We start from the raw sequence: 26,001 nt of genomic DNA on the forward strand, positions 1-26,001 counted from the left end.
CCTAAGAATGTCTAGAACCCTACGCACATGCATGACATGATCATCAATGGACTTGGAATAAACTAAGATATCATCAAAATACACAACCACAAATTTACCAAGACACTCACGCAAGACATGGTTCATCAACCTCATAAAAGTACTAGGTGCATTTGTAAGCCCAAACGGCATAACTAACCACTCATATAGACCATATTTAGTCTTAAAAGCCGTTTTCCACTCATCACCGGTTTTCATGCAAATTTGATAATAACTGAACGCAAATCAATCTTAGTAAACAAACATGCACCATGCAACTCATCAAGCATATCATCTAACCTAGGAATGGGATGACGATACTTTACCGTTATTTTATTGATTGCACGGCACCACACACATTCTCCATGTGCCATCCTTCTTTGGAACCAAAATCACCGGAACCGCACAAGGACTTAAGCTCTCACGCACATACCCCTTTGACATTAGTTCTTCCACTTGCCTTTGGAAGCTCCTTTGTCTCCTCCTGGATTACTTCTATAGGCTGGTCTATTTGGTATGGAAGCCCCGGGTATGAAGTCTATTTGATGTTCTATCCCTCTTTGAGGAGGTAATCCACTTGGCATTTCCTGGAAAGACATCAGCAAATTCCTGCAAAGATTAGCAAACACACTCGCAAGGAAAGATCAAGTTCGATAGTGTTCAAATATACATCTTTATAAGTAACAACAAATAACATCCGACTTGAATGAAATGCATGCCTAACTTCACTTTCCCTAGCCAAAAACTACCCTTTGCCTTTGTTTTCTCTTTAGTCGAATCTCACCCTTTGGGTTTTCATGTTCCTTTTGTTATTTTCGGCCTCACGCCTCTCTCTTTCCAACTTACATTGGTCATCATACACTTCCTTAGGAGAAAGAGGTGTCAAAGTAACTTTTCTCCCATCCTTCACAAATGAGTACCTATTTAGAAAGCCATCATGGAAGGCCCTCGTATCAAATTCCCATGGCCTACCTAACAAGATATGGCCGACATGCATTGGCACTACATCACATAGCGCCTCATCCGAATATCTACCAATTGTGAAAGGTACAACAACTTGCTTATTCACTTTGATCTCACCACAATTATTTAACCATAACAATTTATAAGGTCTAGGATGTGGAATTAGATTTAAACCCAATTTTTCAACCATTAAAGTGCTAGCAACATTTGTACAACTACCACCATCAATAATAACAAGACAAGTCTTACCTTGTACATGGCATCTTGTGTGGAAAATGTTGTCTCTTTCGCTGCTCCAAGGTATCATCTTCCTTCATTTGAACACTTAGTGTGCGCCCTAGCCACCAAGAGCTCACCTCCCATAGGACCCTCAATGCAATCATCGTACGTCTTCCAATTGTGGTATCTCATCATCATTATCACTCTCTTCACTTGCTGTTTCAATCTCCCATGGTCTCTCAGCCACCATTGCCCGCTTGTTTAGACATTGTGAAGCAATATGGCCACGCCCCCAAGCATTTGGAAACACTTGATGTCTCTATTCTTTTCTTTGTTAATTTCGGGTTTAGATGTGTCTTTGTTGCCTGAAATGCTTTTCCCTTGTTGTCATTGGGAATAACCTTATCATCACCTTTCTTACCTCCTTTCCAAGAATTAGACCAATGTGGCCTCCCACTCAAGTGCCCTTATATTCAAACCTTGCTGTCCCTCTAGGTTTTAGTTGCTTTTCCACCTTAATTGCAAGGTGAACTAACTCCTCAAGCTCCACATAATGTTGCAACTCTACCCTATCGGCAATCTCCTTATTAAGCCCACCAATGAATCGTGCCATGGTAGCTTCTCTATCCTCATCCAAATCAGCCCTAGTCATGAGCATTTCCATCTCCTTATAAAAATCCTCAACACTCCTCAGACCTTGCCTCAAAGATTGGAGTCTTTGATGTAACTCCCTATGGTAATGTCCGGGTACAAAACGCCTTCTCATGATAGTTTTGAGTGCAATCCAACTACCAATAGGCTCTTCCATGTTCCTCCTCCTACTAACCACCAACTGATCCCACCAAACTATAGCATAATCACTAAATTGGGTAACCACCAATTTCACCTTTTTCTCCTCCCCGAAAAGTTATGGCAATCAAAGATAAGGTCAACTCGCTTTTCCCACTCCAAATATGCCTCCTGGATCAGTTTTCCCAAGAAGGTAGGAATACTAAGTTTGATACTACCCAAGTTCCTATCAACATCATCATAGTTCCCATAACCACCAAACTCACCACCAAAGTGTCCTCTACCTCTACCAAGATTTTGGTATCTCCTAGCTCCTCTACCCAGGCCTCTACCAACCCTACCATAGGCTGCATTATCATACTCCTCAAAACCCTCATCAAAGTCATCCTCATTCACCCCAATTGGCTGCCCATGATTACCTTGCACATTCCCCCCTTCATCAAGCCTATTTCCCAGACCTCGGGCAAGTGCATTAATTTGGTCCATAATGGCTTGTTGATTGGTTGCCATTTCCCTTCGTTGGGCTGCCATGTCAAGTTGCAACCTCTCCATTTGCTCATTCATATTTCTTATGCTCCGTTGCACCCTCTCATTTTCATGCATTTGTGCTGTGGGTATGCCGGTAGTTGGCACATTATTACCTCCACTAGAACCACTTGACATGCTGCAATAAGAGTTAGTATGCAATAAAAAAAATAAATTAAAGGAAATTAAGGACCTCACCAACACTCCCTCACGTGTTTACTCTCAATTAATGGGGATGGTCACTCGTGTTTCGCACAATCAAGAATGATCACACAAGGCTGAAAACTCACACCACTCAGCTTGTTTTCAAGGATTCTTATGTGAATCAATAACCACACATCAAGTTATTTCACTATGCTTGTAATGCACCAAGAATTATGATCTAAAAAGCTTAGTTGAGGCAAAAACGCAAAAGTCAAGAAAATTAAACAATTAGTCACGCTTTCAATAAAATTAGGACTGCAAACAAGCGAAAACTTCAAACGGATGCAAATGACATATGAAGAAACAATCTAGATGTAAGAAATAAGAAAGATGCGGTCAAATTTGAAATAGGAAAAGAACGGATTTAGGAAGCAAAAATCACAAAGAAGGTTGATCAAGAAAGAAGGTTACCTCTTTATGCTTTAAATGTGTCAAATCCGCCCCAAACTCAAAAGACACACAAAGAGGAGAATAAATGAAGGACAAAAACGAATTTAGAGCTGAATCAATTCAAATAAGATGGTATGTATTGGGCTCAGTCATTGGAATTTAATGTCCCTTTGAATCTTCCCAAATGACCACCAAATCCTTAGTTATGTAGGATTGTGAAAATCTCCCTAAACCTTTTAACAACCCTAATATCTATGTAATCACCCCAAGAACAATGATTTCCAACACCAAATACGTTTTTTTTCCACTAACAAAGACAATCAAACCAATCGGACCTATTCCTTTTTTTTTTTTTTTGCTAATTCGGATCCGATATTTTTCTTTTCTTGTTTCGTTTTTTTTTTTTTTGAATCGGAATCAAAACTACAAAAATCAAGAACTAAACAATGTAGATCTCAAGAATACCAAGAATACTTCAAGAACAATATCAAGAACTCAAGGAAAACAAACAATAACTTAAAGAAAAGGGATAAATAACTGATTTAAGAGCCAAAGCTCCGATACCAAATGTTAAGAACCTCCAAGGATTAGAACCACGAACCCTAATGATTATGAACCCGTGAATTACTATCTTAGAAACCCAAGAACAAATTGAGTTTCAAAACCCAAGAACCGCTTAAATCAGGATTGCAAGGTATGGTTGATCAAGATCGGAACCTAAAGAAAACTAAGTTCTTTAAACCCTAACCCTTAACACGCCACAAGGATAGATCAATTCCTTGATAAGTAGTTTATGCATTCAACAAGAATTCAAGAATTCAAGCAAATATGCAAAGGAAACAACTACTATAATTTTATCAAAATTCAAATTTTTTAAAACAACAACTTATGGGTATGCTGCGAGCACCTAACATAATAAACCCTAGTAAAACTATTAACCCTACCGCCACATAAGAAAAATAGGCAATAACATTGTTCGAACTTAAAGAAGAGATTCAAATATTAGCCCACATTAGTCTTCATGTATTTGGACTTGCAAACATTAAATAAAGCCCATTCAGATGTGTCTTTACTTGGGCCTATCCTAGCATGACCGATTGGGCTTCCTTGACTAGCCCAATCTTGCATATAGCCAATTAAGGCTTCTTGTAGCTTCTTGGACCTTGACCTTGTAATTGGGCCTTGTAGCATGCTCAATGGATCCTTAGCTTTATCTTTGGTTTTCTTGTTGTCCTCTCCATCAAGTCCATCTTTAAGCTTGGCCATGTCCATATCACAACCTCTTAACGTTTATTAATTCTGAAGTTCAATAGAACACTCGTGAATCAATAAAATGAATTATAAGCGTGTGAACAAAACAAGCTTACAACTAATCGAACAAGACTCAATTAACCCAAAAGAAAAGCTTTTTAAGAGAAAACAAACAAAATTACCCAAATCAGAATTATAAGAATGAAGAACAACTCCAATTAATTAAAAGGAATTGCGGAATGAATCAATCAAGAGTCAATTCTTCAAGAACTACCCAACACTTGGTTAGGGTTAGTTTTTCGTTCCTTCCTTTTTTTTTTTTTTGAAATCTGCCTTGGTATGCGGGCAGCAATGAAAATAGTATACTTTTTTTTATTATTTATAATGATGCGAATAGAAATTGAGATGAAATAGAAGACAGACTCTTTAATTGAAAAAAATGAACCAACTTACAAGTTTGGCTCTGATACCAAATGATACGAACTCGAACCGGATACGTTCAAACACCAAGATAAGTAATGGTGAGAAAATCAAACTGATAAACGCTCTCCCTATTTAAGAGGAAGCACCCTTACCAATAAGTTCGAATTTGTCGCCCCAAAATCTAACTTGAAAGTTTGCAATTGATTATGGAACTAACAAACTTAGCAATAGAACTACTAAGCCTTTTAGTTATAATTAGATGAAGAATGTTCAAACAACTCAAGAAACTAATAAAAAGTTAATTGATTGATCAAACATGTAGATGTGAAACTAAATCAAACAAGTTAATTTAATCTCAAGAAATTCAATAAGGAACATCTTAAGGATAAGAGTTAACAACTCAAATAAAACTTCATTTAGAAATGTATATTGATCTTCTGTGCTTTAGCCAAAATACATAGCTCTATTTATAGAGTCTTGAAATGATTCTAACCCTAAAAATGACTAAGAGATAAGCAATAAAGAATCAAACCCTAAAAGACTTCTAATGTGTGGCTGCCTCCTTCTCTAAGCATAAGTGGTGGCTGCCCTAGGGTTAGGTGAGACCTCCAATGCTTCTAGACCCTAATGTGCGGCCCAATGCTTCTAGAAACCCTAATGTGCGGCCCAATGATTCTAGAAACCCTAGGAAAACCTGTTGACTTTGATTCTTGATCTTTGACCTTGACCTTGTTCCATGACTAGAAGTTTAAGCTTCATTAATAGATGTCACTATCTTCAAGGCGTTGTTATCTTCATTAAAGCACCATCATTAGCCATCTTCAAAACATACTCTAAGTAAGAATTTAAGGCTTGCTTGAACTTTTTACTCCTTGCTGGTGTCATTGGTCCTCCATAGGCTAGTGGATCTATGCTAGTTGACTTAGATGCATCATTGGTTGCATCAGTACATTTATGTATTTATTTTAATAATATTTTATGAACTAAAATAATAATAATATGATTTCATCTAGCAAACGGCTACTTTTGTATAATAAATGAACTGTATAACTACATTTGTAAAAGAACTAATAGATACATAAATCCTGATAAAAAAAAATAGACACATAAGTCCAAGTTTAGGAATTATTATGATACCCTCACGTGACGCCAAACTAGCGTAACGGAACCGCAACTCAACTGAAGGCCAAGCGAGTGTCTAATAATTAGGAAGAAGAACTTTCCAGACACGCGTTTTCCACAAGGGATATAATTTTTTTTCGACAAGTCCACAAGGGATAATACTGTTAACAATGGATTATGAATTTTGCAGTCCCACTCTCAATTACGCGTTTGTCATCCAAATTTTCAAAAAATAAAAGAAAGTTTCAGACACGTTGCAAAATAAAATAGGAAAAAGGTTCATGTATGCCCCTCATGTTTATCCTGGAAGTCACTTAAGCCCCTCTTCTTTTTTCAGGTCTAAATATACTCTTAATGTGTGCCAAATCAATCTCATATGCCCTTCCTCCACTTATATAACTTACGGAGCAAACGTTTGCCGAATGAAAGTTGACGTGGAGAATATATGTCCCACTACAAACACTAAAATATTAGATCAAGTATGTTTCTCTATCTCTCCATCTGTCTCTATCTTTTATTGCTCTTAAGTTGAAATCCATTAAAATCTTGGTGATTTTGATGGTGGATCAGTATTGCTTTAGGTTTATTTACATAATTATGTGGTTTTGTTGCAAATGGTGTTTTTCTTAGAGGAATTGAAAGGTGAGTTTTTGCTAAATGGGTTTAGTATAGATATTTTTGTTTTCTTGATTATTGTACTCTTAGTTACTTTAAATTGTTAAGATTTATTGGGGTTAAGGTGGTTCAAGGAGAATTGGGTGTCTCTACATTTTATTGGTAATGTCTAGAGAAATCGAAAGAAACTAAAATTTTAGAGCATGATTTTCTTTTTTATTTTTGCAATTTAATGAAGAAAAGTCACTTTCTTGATTGGGGATGTGCGTGCTCATTTGTTTTCAACAAAAAGAATTAGTATTGAAGGATTGTATATATCAGTATCAAGATATATTAGTTCAGGTTTTATATACACATCCATCTAAAAAAATATGTTTGATTATTGTTAAAAGTGCTAATGAATAGAGTTGTTAATTGTTATCTTGGATGTTGGGCAGAAGCCGGTGTAGTGTTGCCTAATGTACATATTACTGATTTTAAGGATTGGTTCTTGTTGAGGAAAGTATTATTACTGTCGGTTGTGGAAAAATTATGCATGTTGCTTTGGGGTGTATAGGGACAAAAGAATGCATGAGTTTGGTCTTCTAACGTACAGACTTCATCTCAGTGCTTCAGATCATGCATGACTTTTTATGAGGAATGGATTCATGCTCGCAGAGGTTTAGCTTCGAGCGAGCAGTCCACAACATTGACACCATCCTTGAAATGGCAAAAGCACTTGCCTTCAACATTAAAATGCAATGTTGATGCGGCTTGTTTCAGAAATTTTTAAAGTATTTTTTTCAGTGTGATTATACGGCTTGTTCGAAGGGTTGCAAGTATGATATATGGACAGGTTTCGTTTCTGCTCATGTTGTTGAATGGATGTTGGAGCTTGGTCGATATCGTATTTGAGATGGACGCAAAGAGAGTGGTTGATGCACTGCGGTCGAATGAGGAAGATAATACTGAGTATCTGTTATCTTTTGGACATAATTTTTTTGTCCAATTTTGTTAAGAGACATGCTAATGGGGTTCTCATTTTTTTATCCCATTTGTGCTCTTGTCTTCTGTTTGGACTACAGCTCCTGAATTTGTTTAGAGCCTGTCTTGCTTTGATGCTTCTTAATATATTTCATTTTTTTCTTCAAAAAAAGAAGTCATTACTTAGATAATGGTAATTGACAAAAGTTTTTAATTTGAGAAAATATAAAGAGAGAAAAATGCTTAAAAAAATATTTGATTTAATTTTTTTTTTATAGTGGGATCTATACTCTTATGTCAGCTTTCATTTAACAGACTCTTAACTCCGTAAATTAAAAAATTGGAGGAAGAGCACATGAGATTGGTTTGGCACATACTAAGAGTATATTTGGACCTAAAAAATAAAAAGGGGCTTAAGTGACTTTTAGGGTAAACATGAGAGGTATATATGAACTTTTCCCAATAAAATACCATAAAGAGGACTGGGTCCTTTTCAAAAGAAAAAATAAAGTCAATATAAGTCCTTAAAATTTTTGTAAAGTTTAATTAAATTTCTAAATTAAATTCATTCAATTATATATTTTTAAAATTTGAAAAATATAACAATAATATCATGTAGATAACTCCTTTTTCTAACATATGTTAATATTTCTTTGATGAAGAAAAAATCATCCTTTTATAATATTTACTAATTAAGAGATGAAACTAATATTTTTTCACATCTAAAAATATGAATCGAAAAAAATTAAAACGATATCTTTTAGAATCTTAAAATTAATAAGGTTTCATGTTATTACATTTGAAAATAGATGGAGTTAATTTTTAAAATATAATTATCAAATTTTTTTAATTTAAAAATATAATTAAGCTATTTTAAATTTTAGAAGTTTATTGCACTTTGACTAAAAATTGGAAGATATATTTATACATTTTAGTAGAAAGAAATTTTTTAATCAACGGGGTAATTCTCATTTTTTATTTGTAATATAAAATTATTTGAACCCATAAAAAGATTACTGCAATGCTAATATAACATCTCATTTATTTTCTTTGAAATAAATCTAATTTATTAAATAGATTTAAAATAAATGAGTTAGATGTGGACTAAAATATAAAATTTTCTTCTATCTTCTCATTAGTGAAACATTTAAAAAAAATTAAATTTTTTGTTTCATTTTTCTAAACAAACAATGACAAAAAGAAAAAGCAAAACCCCTAATATCTTTTTTTTTTTTTAATTTTCTTACTAGTCAAACATGAAAGGAAAAAGTTGCTCTTTCTTTTATTCATATACTGAAAATTTTTCCTTCACTTTCTTAGCAAACAACCGCTGGAAAAATTTGATAGAAACACAAAAATCAAAACTTTTTGGTGCAAAAGAAATGCAACAGCTGCAACGGTTTAACCCCATTTACTTAATGTGTTATTCTCTTTATTTTCTTATTTCTACATTTTACGTTTCTTTCTTTTATTTTCACTTGAAAGCGGCATATAAAGGCAAAAAGTATAAATAAATTTTTGAATTTCTTACTAAAACGTATTTAAATTTCTGAATTTGAAAATAACTCTATTACAGCCTTAAAAGTAGTAATTCAAAACTCGGAATTTTTTTGTGAAAAATTAGTTTGAGAAATACAATTTGAAACATAGCTGAAGAAAGTATGAGAGGTAGAGGCAAGTCCAGCTCAAACCCTAGAGACTGATTTTTTACTAATATTATTATATTAATTATAGTTTGAAAATTAAAATGGAAAGAAGTTTGTTGAATATGATTGCAAAGCAAATTAAAATAAAAATTGAGAATAAAATAATAAGCAACTTCAATCTAAAAGAAATTGATCTAATTAATTTTTAACATTGATCATTAACACCTAGAGTTTCAAATCCATTATTAACTAGTTAGTCACAAATTTATCTCAAGCGAAAATAAATTTTAATCTTTCTTACACAAGTTAATTCAAACCCAGCATCCAAATTAACCTTTATTCCTAACTTATTTGGTATTAAGCAATCCTTATATAATTAGGAATAACATTAAAATCTAGGAGATGACTAAATCGATTAATAACCTATCAAGTGATGACTAGTTAAATCATTCATAGTTTCTTTTAGATTAGAACATAATCTAGTCACTTCTAAGTTAAAGTTCACAACAATTATAGATTATAATTTCAATAAAGCATTAAATCACTATAGATCTCTAACTAATTGGCCATTTAGTTATATATCTAAGCAATCATAAATAATTATAATAAAGAAATAAAATATAATTAAAATAAGAATAGAGTTTAATTTAAGAATTGTGTTTCATAATGATCGAATCAATATGGAGATGTTCCCTTGATTTGAAATAAAGAAATTAGCTACACATAGTGACTAGAAAAATAACTAAAAAATGAAAAGAAAATAGTTTAGCTACTTTTCTAAATGTAAAACTACTGCTAAGATGTCAAACCCTAAGTTATAATGATATATTTAGAGGGCAACATAAAAAAATCTAAAAGATAACTCATAAATATGTCTCTTCTATTCTTTATTTTTTGGACTGTTTTAGAACCTCGTAGGAATCAAATCCAAGCTTATTTTCTTCATTAAAGTTGTATCTTTTTAAGAGTAGTTCATTTTAGGCTTTTGAATCACTTCAATCGGACCTCTTTAGCTCTAAATAAAACTCAAATACTATGACTGGCCCAAACAGAAACAAACTACACAACATCTGACTTCGACATAAGGTCTCTCATACTTAGCAACTTGATATGGAGTTAAGTCCTTCATAAGAATTATAGCTTCTTAAGTCCTTTACAAAATTTATGAAGACCACTTTTCAATTCTGAATCTTTAAGATCACGAAAAACTCAGTAAAACTAATGCGACCAAATATACATAATGTTGAAATTCACCATTTTCTTCCAATTAAGCACAAAATCCTTTAAATCATTCCTACATACATTAAACAACCTAATAAGATCTTCTAAAATTAAAATCAATATCAAAAGCTAAATATAAAAAGAATAAATATATTGACTGTTATATTCTTATCAACAATCTTCTATAAGACTTTACAATCATCTTTTTCTACCTCCTTATATCCTCATTTATCACATATCACATGACTCCTAGCTAGTGAACTGAGGATTAACTAATGGGCAAGAAATCCAGCAATGAGCTAAAATCTATGGATTTCAGAATTTGAATAAAAATTAAATAAAATTTTTCTGTGGGCCTGTCCAAATTATATGGCTTGGACCAATATTAAATTGGGGTGTGAACAATTGCCTTCCATATACAATATGGTACTAAACCTTATTTATACATGATAGAGCTTAGAAAATATTATAGTTTCATAATAAAACTAAAATTAATAGAGAAAAATTTAATTAATGATGGAATAGTTAAATATTAGGAATGTTTAGGAATTAAAACTTTTAATTTTAAATCTTTAATCTCATTAATATGCTCCACCAAAAATTAATCTAATACCAATTTTAATTTTATCCAAACTCTTAAAGAGATACTTTCATTTAAAATAAAATTTAATTAATTAAAATAAATCTCATATAAATAAGAAAAATTATCTTCTCCAATCAAACACTCTCTTAAAGAATCCATCTCCTGCTTCCCATATAACTCATTTTTCCTAATATTTACCGGTCTTTCATCCTATTTATCTCTTTATATTTTAGATTTATAAAATATTTAGAGTATTTTAAAGACATAAAAAATTCAAGCACCCTTAACTAGCATATAAAACCTCTTTTTATACTCTTGTCTCATATGGAAACGAATGTAGTAGTGCTAAAGCCTATCCCTAAATTGTCTCTAAGTTATACCATCTGGAGAGGGCCATATATAATCTCTAAACTACTTAGAAGCTACCCCCTTAAGGGAAAACCTGCCATCTTTATAACTCTTTTGTCATAACATCCCATATCAATAGCTCTCTTCTCAACCTCGTCTAGAAAATAAAGGAGATCTCCAGAAATGCCATCAAAATTCATCCACCTCAACTTAATATATTCTAATATAGGGACCTCATTTGGATTCCCTATACTGAACCTGCTTATGCGGGTACTAAAACTTTATGTAGCCTATTGTTGTTGATGAACTAAAAGCTGTTATAAGGCTCGTTGACCCCATACCAACTACTAAAGCATCAAGAGGCACTTCCCTAGCACCAAGTACCTTTTGACCCTCGCCTTGAGTCTATAGAGCTACAGGTTGATCCCTACCGTGCCTCTTGGTCTCTCATGTAGGTGCTGGTGGGACAGACTGGATAGAGACCTCATCTTAGGTCTATTAGGTTATTGTTGCTACAATTGCTCTAGTCCTCGACATAGTAGGAAAGATGAAAATAAACAATAACTATCAAAATAATAACATAATCTTTCATGGAAAACTCTAAAACTAGAGCCAGTAAGAAAAAACTAAAAGGTGTGAGCATTTTACTTGGTAAGATGAAGAGATGTTAGTGAGAGGTAAACATGTGATTAATGGTTAACACAAGATAAGAAGTTGATCCTTAAGCAAAATATAGAGTTGTTGAGAAAAAACAATTCAAATTGTAGGGGTTATATGTCCTATGAGCTTGATGAGGTAAAAGAAGAGCCGAGGCAGTTGAAGAGCATGAAATTTAACAGATTTAGCATTTAACTTAGATGGGCATATATAGCCATTATAATATCTTAGTTGTCTACTCAAATAAGCTTGAAACTGAAAAATAAGAAAGCTTTAATAAAAAGCAATACATGGCATTTATATTCCTTGAAAGGAAAATGGATTTCATTCATTATCTTACTAACCTATTAATGATACGAAAGTCACAAAATCAAACATGGTCACTTGTTGGAATTACTACTAGTGACCATGTATGCTCACACTTGAGCTTAGACAACGAGTTTATCAAAATAAATACAAAATTAACATGTCCTAAATTTGCTGCCTATAACACAAAAATCAATCATTTAGTTCATAAGGAACTAGAGTCACAAAAATAAGTACTATGAAGTTCCTATATGAACTAACTACGCCCAAAAATGAACTAGAGCCATTACATACCCTTACCACTCATTTCACAATCTCAATTAAAAATGACTGCATCAAACTTGGATCTCTATTGAATCCTTTCTATCATGTGTTCTCTTCCTTCTTCAAGCTGTCTTGTGGCTATACATGGTTGGCCTTGCCACTACAACCCTAAAGCCTTAAAAGGTAGGTTAGTAGGATAAGTGACCTTATACCCATCTCCTTTAAACACAATCTTTCTTGATCCTCTACTGCTAGAGGTTTTGGAAGAAAGCCTCACTCTCCTCAATTATCTTTCATTAGGAATTGCAAATCTTGGATTTATACTAACTGTCTTAGTTATATTTACAAAACTGTCATACACAACTCTCTCAATTTCCATCCCAAGCTGCAAAAAGAATAATAATAAAATTATATTCATAATAACCAAAAAGTCAATATACTAATATTTAAAGATAATAATCACATTGCTCACATTTATTGTCATGTTGCCTGTTTTTTCATTAATGTATAACCCATATCACCTTATTATACCTCTAGGTCGTTTAAACCATTTACTTCCTAATGACTTAGTAATCACTGTATCTGAAGGGGCTGATGCATTTACCTTCTAGTTGCCCTTTCATTTAATAGTTTATGAAGGGGCTCATGTAGTTAGTGTGCTTACAATTGGTTCCTTGCAAAAATACAAGCAAGGCTTAGAATGAACACATATAAAAATTCCTATAAAAAAATCATAATAAAAGCAGATGGAGATATTATTGTGAGCCCTTGAAAACACAACTTACTCTATTATGACCTATTTTTTTACGAATGCTACATGTTAATTTCTTCCTTTCCTTGATAGCTTCCCTGAAATTGAACCCTTATTAATCTCACCCTTGCTTCTAATTATCTTAGCCTTCGGTCTGGCAGGCATTCTAGTTATAGGCGAAGGTTCAATTGTAGCATAGTCATCATGTTTCATGAATTTTTTCTTAGCATTGGTTGCATTGCATGTTTATAGGACTTAGTATAACTTAACTTATGATACTAATGGCTAATTTTTTAGAAATATAGTCTATCTTGGCATGGTGAAAGGCACATTGCGTGAGGGCTTGGGATTCCAGTAAGATCCTATGCCCTACATGTGTAGAGCCTCTTATCAAATAGAAAGTATGTCTATCATCTCCATCATTTATCTCATAACCAACTATAATATTAAAATCACACAATAACCAAAGGCATTTCCTATATTGTTATTATTTACTTCAGAGAAACAAGACTCCATTCAGATAACCATTTATCAACCAACATCTTATTATTAGTTAACATGTTCATTCCTACACTATTATATCATCCATTATAGACATTATTGGATTTTGCCTTGAATCTAGAATGCTTAAATTGAATGTTTCAAAGATATTGTTATTAACTATGTCTAATTTACATTGGTTGTTCCTTTCATCAAATCATGTGCATCCTTTTTACTCATAACTCCTAATTTTTCTAAGTTATCTTTAAATCCCTCCTTTTATGTTCTTGTTTATACCCAAATTTAGCACTGGCCCAAGCCCATTGAATTTGGCTAGGCCCGTAGAGAGAGCTCATTAATCTTGAAGCCCATGAATTTAGCCCTGAAATTTCTGACCCATGAGCAAATCTTCAGCCACTGTCCAGGAATTAGTTTAATAGTCCTTAAGGATTATTGACATGTGAAAAATGAGAAAGTAGGAAAGTGGAAGTTAGTTAGAAAATCTTCTAAAAGCTTAAAGCATGTTTTCGTGAGGTGGGAAGGAAGGAATGCAGGTGGCAGCCAAGGAGGAAGTTGTATGGAAGTGAAACATATCCAAGGAAGAGAAAACACGTTTATATTGTGTGAGGAAGGAAGTTGAGCAGAAGCAGGAAGTGGAGCGAAATATGGACAGGAAGTTGAGAAGAGTAAGGAAGTTACATCCTTATCAATATGTGCAAAATGTGAAAAGCAACAATACGTGCTCTCAAGGTGGGGAGTCAGTTGAGGACCAAGCCAAGGATGAAGAATATGCTAGAGCATCTCTCAAGCAATGGAAGTCTATGAATAGGCAAGGACCCCTTAGTGTGCAAGGGCTACCCACCCAACCAACCGATCAAATACAAAAACAGACCTAGAGTTTATAAACTTTATCTTTATATTTATCCTTAGATTAGAAAGCTATCCTTAGATTAGAACAACAATCCTTAAATCAGAAAAGTAATCCTTAGTACAGACAAGCAATCCTTAGCTTTAGTTTATAGTACGTTCAAATCTCTCAAGTGCTCTTCTGCATGTAATTACTTCTGTAAGTCATTTACTATATGTAATTAAATTCCTAAAACCTTCGAGTTATTGTTTCGGCTTATATTTATTACATTTTGTTCCTTAGCTTACATTTTATATTACATCTATAAGTCATTTACTATATGTAATTAAATTCCTAAAAGCTTCGAGTTACTGTTTCAGCTTATATTTATTACATCTTGTTCCTTAGCTTACATTTTACATCATCGCTATTAGCTTATGGTAATTTAGCTTTAGCTTGATTCCTTAAGCTTATTTTCACAGTCCCAACTTTTTATTAACATGGTCATAGCTCAAGTTCACATCCTTAGCTCATATTTGTATGCTAACAACTCATATTTACATCCTTAGCTTATTAATTAACTCTACGTATTGATTTGGCAACACTAGATCAGCGTAGCTAAGAACCCAAGACAATCTAGGTCCCTTTATTACCTGCACAATCATCTAGATTAGAATTTAAATGATCATGCATTTTAATTTATTACATCCATAATAAAACGAAAGATTACAGAGGCAGAGGGCTTCAAAGAGAAGAGGGGTGAAATTGAAGACATTGCCTAAGGAGAAATCCATTGAGGAGTCAAGATTAGTAGGAATGGTAGGGTATCAAATGAGAGTTTTTAGAGTAGGGAAAATTCTAGTACCTTATAGAAATCCTATAAAATTACCATTCACCATCCAAAAGTCAACTATAAAAGAAGTGAGGAAGATTGATATAGAGGCTCAGGGGGCAACTTCCTCAATGAAAGAAGAAGACTTTTATCAGGGATTCACTAGTCTAGAGTAGGTGAGGATTCACAAGCCTTTGAAAAGGGTGTTAGCAGAAAATTCATTAGAAGACTTCATCTCCACGGAAGAATCAATTTCAACATTCAGTCAGGAGGTAATCAACATCTAGGGAGCCCACACATTGAGATAAAAACTAACAATAAGTTTCCATCACGTTCTTTCTAAAATATTAGCATTATTATTAGTTATTACGCCTTATTATGGAAAGAATGTATTCAAATCATCACCAAAGAGACACCATCACTATGGTTTTGATTTTAAGCTTACTCAATTTATGGGCAAGGATCACATGAAGGAGTAAGATTAAGATTGAAGGGCGACACTACAGCCATAGAATCAAGTCATTAATGGTAGTGATTTGGTATTGAAAGAGTGATAAGCCAATTCCATGACTAAATTTGATATTTTAAGCAGGCCGAATCATCAGCTAAATTTGATATCCTAAGTCAATTATTTGGGATCAATAAAGGAAGGTTGCCTAAGGGCCACTTATCTATAATTTTTTCCAAGGATTCAATTTCTTGCCTAATAAGAGCTCCACGCTATATGAGATTAGAGGAGAAATAATAATGGATCAATCATAAATAATGAAAATGAAGCATTAGTATCTTTACTACTAGAGCAAAGAATAATTCTAGAAAGGGAGCCAAGATCAAAGAAATAAATTTATAGATAAATTATTGGCTTTTAAGCAAAATTCTAATAAGAGTATAAAACACTACCTTATGATGTGAAGAAGTGAAAGTGGAAGTGCTTGTAGTGGTAATGGCGACAGTAACATTAATGCTTAAGGAATGAAGGGCAGGATTATCGTGTAGAGAAAAAATCAAAACATCAAAATAAAAAGAAGTGTAATACAAAGACATCAAGTTGAAGAGTCGAGGAATTTCTATATTTCCTAGTAGTAGCACCTAAAGGATCTAGAGCATATACATTTAAAGAAATCTCAATCAGAGCCTAAGATAACATGTCTAACTAATGAAAGAAAAGTCAGGTACCAATTACAATTTTGATTTTTTTATTCCATTCATGCAAATTTGTAAAATTTCTATAGCCTTTCATTCATATTTTATACATTTCTAAGGTTTCATATTTAATTAAGAAATTTAAGGCATATCACTACTTGCCAAAATAAATTAATTAACTATGATTCTTTAGGTGAAAAATATCATTTATACCAAGAAACACCCATTCCATACACATTTATATCTAATATCATATTTTACCCACATTTCATAAGACCGAATAACCTATTGTTAATTTTAGCCAAAATCTCAGTATCTAACATACATCTCACACACTGATTAACTACCACAAACATATTCATAAACACTTTCAAACTAAAATCAATCCATATACATTATTCTCAAACCATTTTCATCAAAATCCTTTTTTAATTGACATTTTAGCATAGGTAGAAACTTTTAAATACTAAATATTAATTTCAATCATTCCTAAATGTCAAAACCATCAAATTCAACAATTTTCATTTGTATTATATCTAATTCAGTCTAAGTTCATGACTGAAAAATTTTAAAGTCAAATTCTTAATTTTTTTCTTTACATGTTCATAGTAAAATTAGGGGTACTAAAAAAATATCATTCCCTATATTAATTTTGATTAATTTATTATTTTTAGTAATGTTTTGGCCTAATTCCTATTTGTAGGCTAAATACTAAAACATGCTAGAAATAATAAATAATTTGAATTAATTCACCTAAATTTCTAAAAAATTCCAAAGTTCTCAGAATTACCGGAAAACTAATTTCCACATTAATTTTCATTATTTTAATAATTTAATTTTGTCCTAATTCTTATTTCCAGGCTAAAATAAAAAAATTACCAAAAATAGTAAATAATTAAAATTAATGAACCATTATTTTAAAATTTTCAGAAATTTTACAAATCCATAACTTGTTCACCATTATAACTGCAATTTTGACTATTTTTTTATAATTTCAGTGATTTAATTATGGCATAAATCTCTATTTTGGATAAAATTACATAAATTGCTAAAATATGAAGTAGTTTAAATTAAATCTTTCTCACAAAATCAACCAAGTTCATCACAAATCCATCGTCAAACACATCAATCCAGAAGTTTTGTGCACAAAAATCAAAGATTATGTTAAAAATAGTTCAATTTTGCATAAATACCTTCTTTCTTCAAGACAATTGCACAAAATAGGACCACTGGAGGTTTGTGATCGGTGGTGGCGATGGGTAACGGTTGGTTAGGGTTCAGTGGTGGGTGCCAATGCTATGATAAGAGTTTTGGTGGTGCTTGGTTGTGAAAAGAAAAAGAAATGAGAAAAGAGAATAGTGAATTTGTAAATTTGGTGAGAGGAAGATATTTGTAAGGTGGCAAAACTATAAATATGAAGAAATCCTAGTTTGTGTAGAATTTGGTAAGGTGGTGTTTGTTTGAAGAAAATAAATAAAGGGTTTTATCCTTATTTTAATTCGATTGTTTTTAACAAATTCTATTTAAAGTAGGATATATTCTTTAAGAGTTTGGATTAGATTAAATTGTTAGGAGATATAAGGGACTGTTTGATTGGAGAATAAAGGGTTTTCTATATTTTAATAGGATCATCTCTAATTAAAATAAGATGTATCCTTTAAGATTTTGAACAAAATTATATGGCTATAGAATTAATTCTTGATGGAGTATTTTAAAGGATATTTAAAATTTAAAATCTAAAATTTTATTTTCTAAGTATTCCTAAATATTAAACTACCTCATTATTAATTAATTTTTTCTCTATTATTTTTTATCTTAATGAAAATAAAAGGTAAAAATATTATTGAAAAATCTATTCATACAAATAAGGCTTTCAACCTTATTATATGCAGGGAGCAATTGTTTACACCCAAATTTAGCATTGGCCCAAACCTATTAAATTCGGCCAGGGCCATAGAGAAAGCCCATTTAATGTTGATCCAAATCCTAAAGTCCATCAATTTTGGCTCATATCTAGATTTCTAACTCATGAGTAAATTCTTAAGGATTATTGCCATGTAAGAAATGAGGAAGCATGGAGATGGAAATCGGTTATAGAGTCTTCTGGTAGCTTGTAGCACGTTCTTGTGAGGTGGAAAGGAAAGAATGCAAGTGGCAGCCAATGAGGAAGTGGCGTGGAAGTGAAGCATATCCAAATAAGAAAAAGCATATTTGTATTGTGTGAGGAAGAAAGTTGAGCAAAAGCAGGGAGTGGAGTGCAATATCGATAGGAAGTTGGGAAGACTAAAGAAGTGAGCAAGGAAGTTAAATCCTTATCAACTTCTGCAAAATGAGAAAAGCAACAATACATGCTCTTCAGGTAGGGAGTTATTGAGGATCAAGCTAAGGATGAAGAATATGCCATAGCATCTCTCAAGCCATGGAAGTCTATAAATAGGCAAGGACCCCTTAATGAGCAAAGGTTACCCACCTAACCAACCAATCAAATACAAAACATACCCAAAGTCTATAAACTCTAACTTTATCTTTATCCTTAGATTAGAAAGATATTTAGATTAGAACAACAATTCTTAGATTAGAAAGGTAATCCTTAGTATAGTTAAGCAATCCTCGGCATTAGTTTAAAATACGTTTAAAGCTCTTAAGTGTTCCTTCGTATTCAAATACATTTGTAAGTTATTTACTTTATACAATCAATTTCTGAAGCTTTCCAATTAATGTTTCAGCTTATATTTATTGCATTTTGTTCCTTAGTTTAATTTTACATCCTCGCTCTTAGATTACAGTAATTTAGATGTTAGCTTGATTCCTTAAGCTTATTTTCACATTTCTAACTTCTTAATCACATGCTCATAGCTCAAGTTCATATCATTAGCTCTTAGCTCATTATTAGCTTAATCTTTAGCTTATTAATTAGCTCTACATGTTGATTTAGAAAAAAAATACATTAGCATAGCTAAGAATCCAAGGTAATCTAGGTCCTTTTATTACTTGTACAATCATCTAGATTAGAAGTTAAACGGTCGCATATTTTAGATTTATTGCATCCATAATAATTATTTGAGGTAATCAGCCTCTGGAACGCTCAATAATTCCATGCACGTGAAATTATCGAGATACTGACTAAACTATCCTTAAACTCCTTAGCTAGAAAAGTAGCAGTGGGATCCTATTTTTGTACACCCTATAACAATTGTGATCAGGCGGTAATATTTTTACCACCAACCTCCCTATGAGTATGAGTTTTTTAGGGCCCGCTCCAAGTGATTGCAGTTATATACTAGGCTCGATTCAAAATTGAGCCATATTGGAAGAGGTCTCCGGGGATCTTGATAACCACGGTAACTATGAATTACTAGAGAAGATTGGGAGTTACCACTCGAGAAGGTAACCGATACAAATAGAGAGGGGTGAAGGATGGCAGCTCGGATTCCTCACAAAGAGTCTAAGTATCCCCCTCCTTGAATCAGAGATTTAGGTTTGAAAAGTTAGGTACATTCTAGAAGGGGTTAGGCACCCCAACACATCTGGACACAGAGTCCAACTTCCACCAGAATCTAAGGCTTTTGATTTTCCTGATTGTACTAACCTAACTTGGTTGCCACCATTTTTCTCACGATGATATTTTATTATCTTATTTAAGCATGTAAAAGTTTGAGAAAGGAGAGACTATCCTAACATACATCTACTTAAATAGGGAAGGCACATTGGCGCCACTAATCCTAAAGGGGGTATATTAATATCTTAATTTTTTATGACATGCCAAGGTGACCAAATAGAAACCGTTTTTATTAAGCATGTAAGTGCCAAATTCTTTTTATCTTTGATTGATTAGGTGAGTAAAATGTTAAAAGGCGAGAGACTCGCATTGACGAGTCACACTATAAAAAATTAACAGTATATAGATGGAATATTTCATCGGTAAACTTAATAAATCCATCGATATTTCTATTTACCGATGGATTATCGACAATCGCAACCAGTTGGTAATATAATTGTCAGTAAAATATTTACCGATAGAAGAGCAAATTGTCAGTAATTGATTTTTTAATTTCGAAAAAAATGTTAAAATTTTACTCATGGACTTTTTAATTCATTTAAAAAGTATTTTAAAATTATCGATAATATATTGATGATTTTTTAAAACTTTAAGAAATATTAATAATTTATTAACGAATTACTGTTTATAATTTCCGTCGCTAAAGGTGGCCCTATATTTGGGTGCTTAATTTAGCGACGAATTTTTCCTTTGGTAAAAAATTATCAATAACCCATCAATAAAGTGCCGCTGAAAGGTGGCGCCATTCTTTAGTGAGTTATTTAGCGACAGAAAAAAATCTGTCAGTAAACATTGGTTGGTAATCTATCGGTATTCTTTTAGCAACTAAAAAAATAAAATCCTTCATATTCCGTCAGTAATCCATCGATTTATATTTTAATGATACATAACTTCCAATGGAAAATGCTCTTGGTAAACTAGAAGTTTCTTATAGTGTCGATTTATTTTAGTTAATATGTAAGGTAATCAATCAACCTAATCCAGTTTATCCTTTAGCATGTGAGGTGAGATCTAGGCACACCAAAGTGATTAACAAAATAGATATAAAGACTGGGAGGAAAGAAATTAATGGGGATTGATAAGTGCTAAAATTATTTACCATTGAACTCTATTCTATATCGATTTTACCTTTAATTGATTTTAATTTATTTGTTTAAAGATTGGTTTTCAATTCTTTTGGGCATTTTGAGAATAATACATGTCAATGAGGTGATTGAAATCGAAAAATATGAGAATCGGGCAAAGAAAATACACTTTTATCCAAGTGTCATACGAGCATGACATAGAAAACCACTTGCTTGTGTCACATTTTGGAGTGAAATAATCAAAATGATAAAAAGTTTTATCCTGACACAGGGAGCACACTCCTGTGTGGCTTGCTCGTATCAGTTGACAAAATAGGCAGGTTTCAAGGAAGCTCACATGGGAAGATGGCACGCCCGTGTACCTTCCCGTGTCACCCAATCAATATTGGTTGAAGCTTTATAGGTTTCATATGGGAAGCCTACTCACTCGTGTGACCCTCCTGTCTGACCAAGAAGGGGAATTCAAGCTATGAGAAGTTAAAGACATGATACGGCTGTGTGGCTACCCATGTGGTCCCTATGTAGATCATTAAATTTCACTATTTAAGAAATTTTTAGGTTTATTTTGAAAAGGGTTCTGTCATTATTTCATTTATAGAGAGAGAAACACTTAGGAACTCATTTTTCTTTTATTTCTTAGGATTTTATTGGTTATTATTCATGGAAGAATATCATTTCTACCTTCATTTTCTGAGATTGAAGATTCAAAGATTGAAGATTTTCATTTACTTCTCATCCATGAATAGTTTGAGATCTTCTTTTTCCTATTCTTTATTGCAATATATAGACACTAATTTTCTTGCTATTTGGGTTTTGATGAACTCTAATTTACAAGTTTATGCAATTAAGCATTTCCTATTTGATTGCTTAATCATCTATTTTAATTTATAAGTCAACGTATTGATTGAGATTTATTTTCATAAATTGTTTAGAGATAACTATTTATGAATTGATCTCATCTTAGGGATTGGGGATTGATTAGGATACTAGAGATAGATCTACATAACCCTTTGGTTTAATAGTTCTTTAATCTTAATGCATAATGTAAGTGAGTGTGTTTAAGAAGAGATTCCTTTCTCTCCTCTTAGAAATTAGGGGTTTAATTACTTAAGAAAGGTTTTTACCTAATCTTCTGGAATGCCAATTCAACTGTTAGGTTTGATTTAATCGTTATTTGATTCATGAAGTATTTAACTTATTATGGGGATTCATTACATGAATAGGCTTTGTCTTTGAAAAATATCCCAATGGATTTAATTCTTGTTTTTAATATTAGTTTACTTTCAAATTTCACTGTATCTAAACTATATTTTCTTTACTAGACATTAATATATGATTGAAAAATATTATTCATAGTTAGTCCCTAGTGGAACGGTACTCTTACTTATCACTTTATTATTTGATACGATCGGTGCATATTGCCATGTGCGGATAGCGCGCATTAGGGATATAAAATGGATTAGCAAATATAATAGGAGAAACTAACATCCTACTTATTTAAACACATAAACGCTAAATAAATCCAAATTAAACCTAAGCTAGGGATGATCTTGTTTAGTGGAAATGTTGCTAAGCGTGCCACATGTGTAGGTACACCGTGAGCACCCCTTTTTCGGATCCAAATATTGAGGGAGAAATGGAAAACCCTATGATGAGAGTTACTATTTTTCAGGTCTCGGTAAGTGAAGAATAGGAAAATTCGAGGCTAGGATCGAGGTTAATCCAGCAGGAATTATCTTCCCAAATCAATTTGGACCTAATTATCAAAAAAATTAAGCTTGAGGGTCAAAATGGTAACTTTTACAAAATTAGGGACTAAAATGCAAATTTTAAAACTTCCTACATAGAGCCAATCAGTTTTTCATAGAACTGATTGAATTTTTGACTCCCCGACGTCGTTCTTTCGAATGATTTTATATCTAGATACATATTCTAGAAGGTTTCTTTGACGTTAATCATTATTTTATCGATCATTACATAAACAAATGGGGTATTTATCGATATTTTCTATAAATAATAAGAGGTATTTAGGATTTTAAGGAACGAAGAATTAAGATTCGACCATAAGTGAAATCAAGAGAGAAAAAACACTAAGAATAAAAAGAGAGAAAATCAAAAGAAAACATAAAGAATTGAACTGATGATCGTGGTTAATATTCAAAGACTTAAGCTATTGGAGAAGAGTCATTTTAGGAAACAAGCCACTTAAGAACGAGAATTTTTTAAAACCTTTTTAAATTGACAAAAGATTTCACAAAGCAAGATCCAGCTTTGGATTCCTACCCGGTTTTGATTCAGCTATCTCCTCATCATTTGACACTTGCAGATCTAACATCCACAGTGACAACTTGAGGGTTCCTTCCACTATACATCTACATCAATCATAAAAGTCGGTTCTTCCATTCCTCTTATTTTTCTTATGTTATTTACTCTTAGAAATATGATTAGTATTTTTGTCACGACCCACTCTGTGGACCCATGACCGGCACTAGGGAATGGGTAGGCTTAAGGCCACCGAATCCCGTAGTAAGCCTGACACTCACTAACTCAATCAAATCTCATCTCAAATTAATATTATTAAAGCCATAAATTATCTTAATAGTTACATTCTACATAAATACTTCGGTCTGCCAGAAAAATTAGGCGAGACCCGAAACTCATAAAATTTACAACTGATACATCTACTATTACTACTGCAGAGAATCTAAGATTTACCAATTTACATACCAAATCAAATACATCACCCGATGATGAAAGAGTCGGGTTACTGAATAAGAGTCGCGGGAAGACTAACAGTCACGCATAGAATTGGGCGACCTCCTAGCTCTACTCCGGTGCCTCGGTTGGAGCGAGCCGAACAAACGGACAATCGAGACGCTCGATCACTCGGTCGACTCGCCTCCGGCTGCCGAAGTCCGATCGACGATCCGAACACACCATCAAACTCACAACGACGCGCTGATGATGATCCCCGCTTCTAATTTTCCGATCTGACACCCGATCATCTGGAGAGATTTTCGAACGATCTCGGCCGTCGATTCGCAAAGGGAGCCCGATCGCCACGAAACCAGTGCCATTTCAAAGCTTGAGCTGAGGAGAGTCGGGATACGTCCTCCGATCGTCCATAGCTCACCAGAGCTCGCCGGAGAAACCCAAAAACGCCGGTTGCCTCCACTTCGCTGGAACTCTCTCCTCCGGCCACCAAAACCGACGCCGCCGCCGCCAAAAAGAACCTCTCTTCGAGGGTAGCCGATCGCCCAGAAAGGCAGCCGAAAATGGCCAGTACGATGCTTGAAAGATGCTGCCACACGTTGCGCGATTCCGCCGCTTGCCGACGTTGGTGCCACCGCCACCCCATGCCATTGCCACACCACAGCCGCCTGCAAGGCGTCATGGAAGGACACCGCCTCTCTCTCTCTCTCTCTCTTCCTCTCTTCTTCCCTAATTCCATTCCTTCTTTCTTTCTTCTTTCAATATCGACATTTGACCCTTGAACTTTTTCTTATTACAATTTAGTCCTAGAACTTTCTTAATTACTTACAATCTTATCCTACAGAATTTCAATTTAACCCCTAAATTTTCTTTTAGCCTTTCAATTAAGCCCCTAAATAAGTAATTTGGGCCAAATTAGAATTATGGAAAATATACAATTACAAAAATTCCCCTGACTGACATATTTATTTACAAAAATACCAAACTCAGAAATTTCCATTAAAACCCCATATTAATGAAATTATAGTTTTAATCCTCATCCAAAAATAAATTTCCAATTTTGTCCTAACACAAAATTAATTTAAATAATAAATTTCCAACTTAAAATTTAATACTACTAATCAATTATAATACCAATTTTCTCCAAAATTCTTTTATAAACATCCTTTACAATCTCTACCATAATTTTACCAATATATAATTTTATTTATACATATACATATATATTGGAGAAAAATTAGAATAACCAAAAATATATTCTACCCTTCAAATAATTTACTTAATTAATTCTTAAAATTTCAACTAATTGGGTATAGAAAAATAATTCATTTATTTGTCTAACATTAAAATTCAAAATTTGTATTTAAATCATTCCAATTAAACCGAATAAAAATAAAGCTAAAATTAACTTAAATAAAAACTCATTATTAAATATATAAAAATTCCGGGTATTACATTCTCCCCCTCTTAACAAAAATTCGTCCTTGAATTTTTAAAAGAAAAGGGGCTTCACAGTAAGACTGAAACCAAAGGAAATAGGAATCTCTCATCTCCAACTCGGCTTCTCGGAAACTTTTCCTCGGCAGAAATAAACTCAACCACAAGACTCGTCAACAAAACCCTTTAGCAAAACTGGCGATCCTGAATTACGGCTCGTCAGAAACCAAATCTTTACTTACATCCACACACTAAGGATCCAACACGAGCAAAGGATCGAAAATACACTTCCTCAACTCAGGCTTACAAACTATTGGATTTGACCTTAGAGAACATTACTTGGTGGCAAGTCCAACTTACATGCTACCTCACCAACCTGCCGACAAAACTAAGGGTTCCACACAAGAAAGACCAACTCTGATCCTGCCGAAAATCCACTCACCAAATTTCCTTCCTAATGACGTGCCCCTTGCACGTACAGAAAAATCCTTAACATCCACATCACATCATCCTCGACATAACATCCATCTGATCGCATCAACCGACACAACCCATGCCATCCTGACAGAAGATTCCTCTTTGACTAAAATCTAAAAGCCTCATTTATAATCCAATGTGGGGCCTACAGCACCACAGACTCATTCTAAC

The 26,001-nt window shown here is 33.3% G+C and overlaps 1 long non-coding RNA gene across 1 annotated transcript; it reads right to left on the minus strand.

The window, feature by feature from the left end:
- Nucleotides 1-12,233: 12,233 nt before the first annotated feature.
- On the minus strand, nucleotides 12,234-18,031 carry LOC107261808. The gene is made up of 2 exons (XR_001535716.3): nucleotides 17,754-18,031; nucleotides 12,234-12,892 (listed from the first exon to the last, which is right to left on the minus strand). It is a non-coding gene; the product is annotated as an uncharacterized LOC107261808 (long non-coding RNA).
- Nucleotides 18,032-26,001: the final 7,970 nt, after the last annotated feature.

Source organism: Ricinus communis, chromosome 10 (assembly GCF_019578655.1).
Source record: "Ricinus communis isolate WT05 ecotype wild-type chromosome 10, ASM1957865v1, whole genome shotgun sequence".
NCBI classification, from domain to species: Eukaryota; Viridiplantae; Streptophyta; class Magnoliopsida; order Malpighiales; family Euphorbiaceae; genus Ricinus; species Ricinus communis.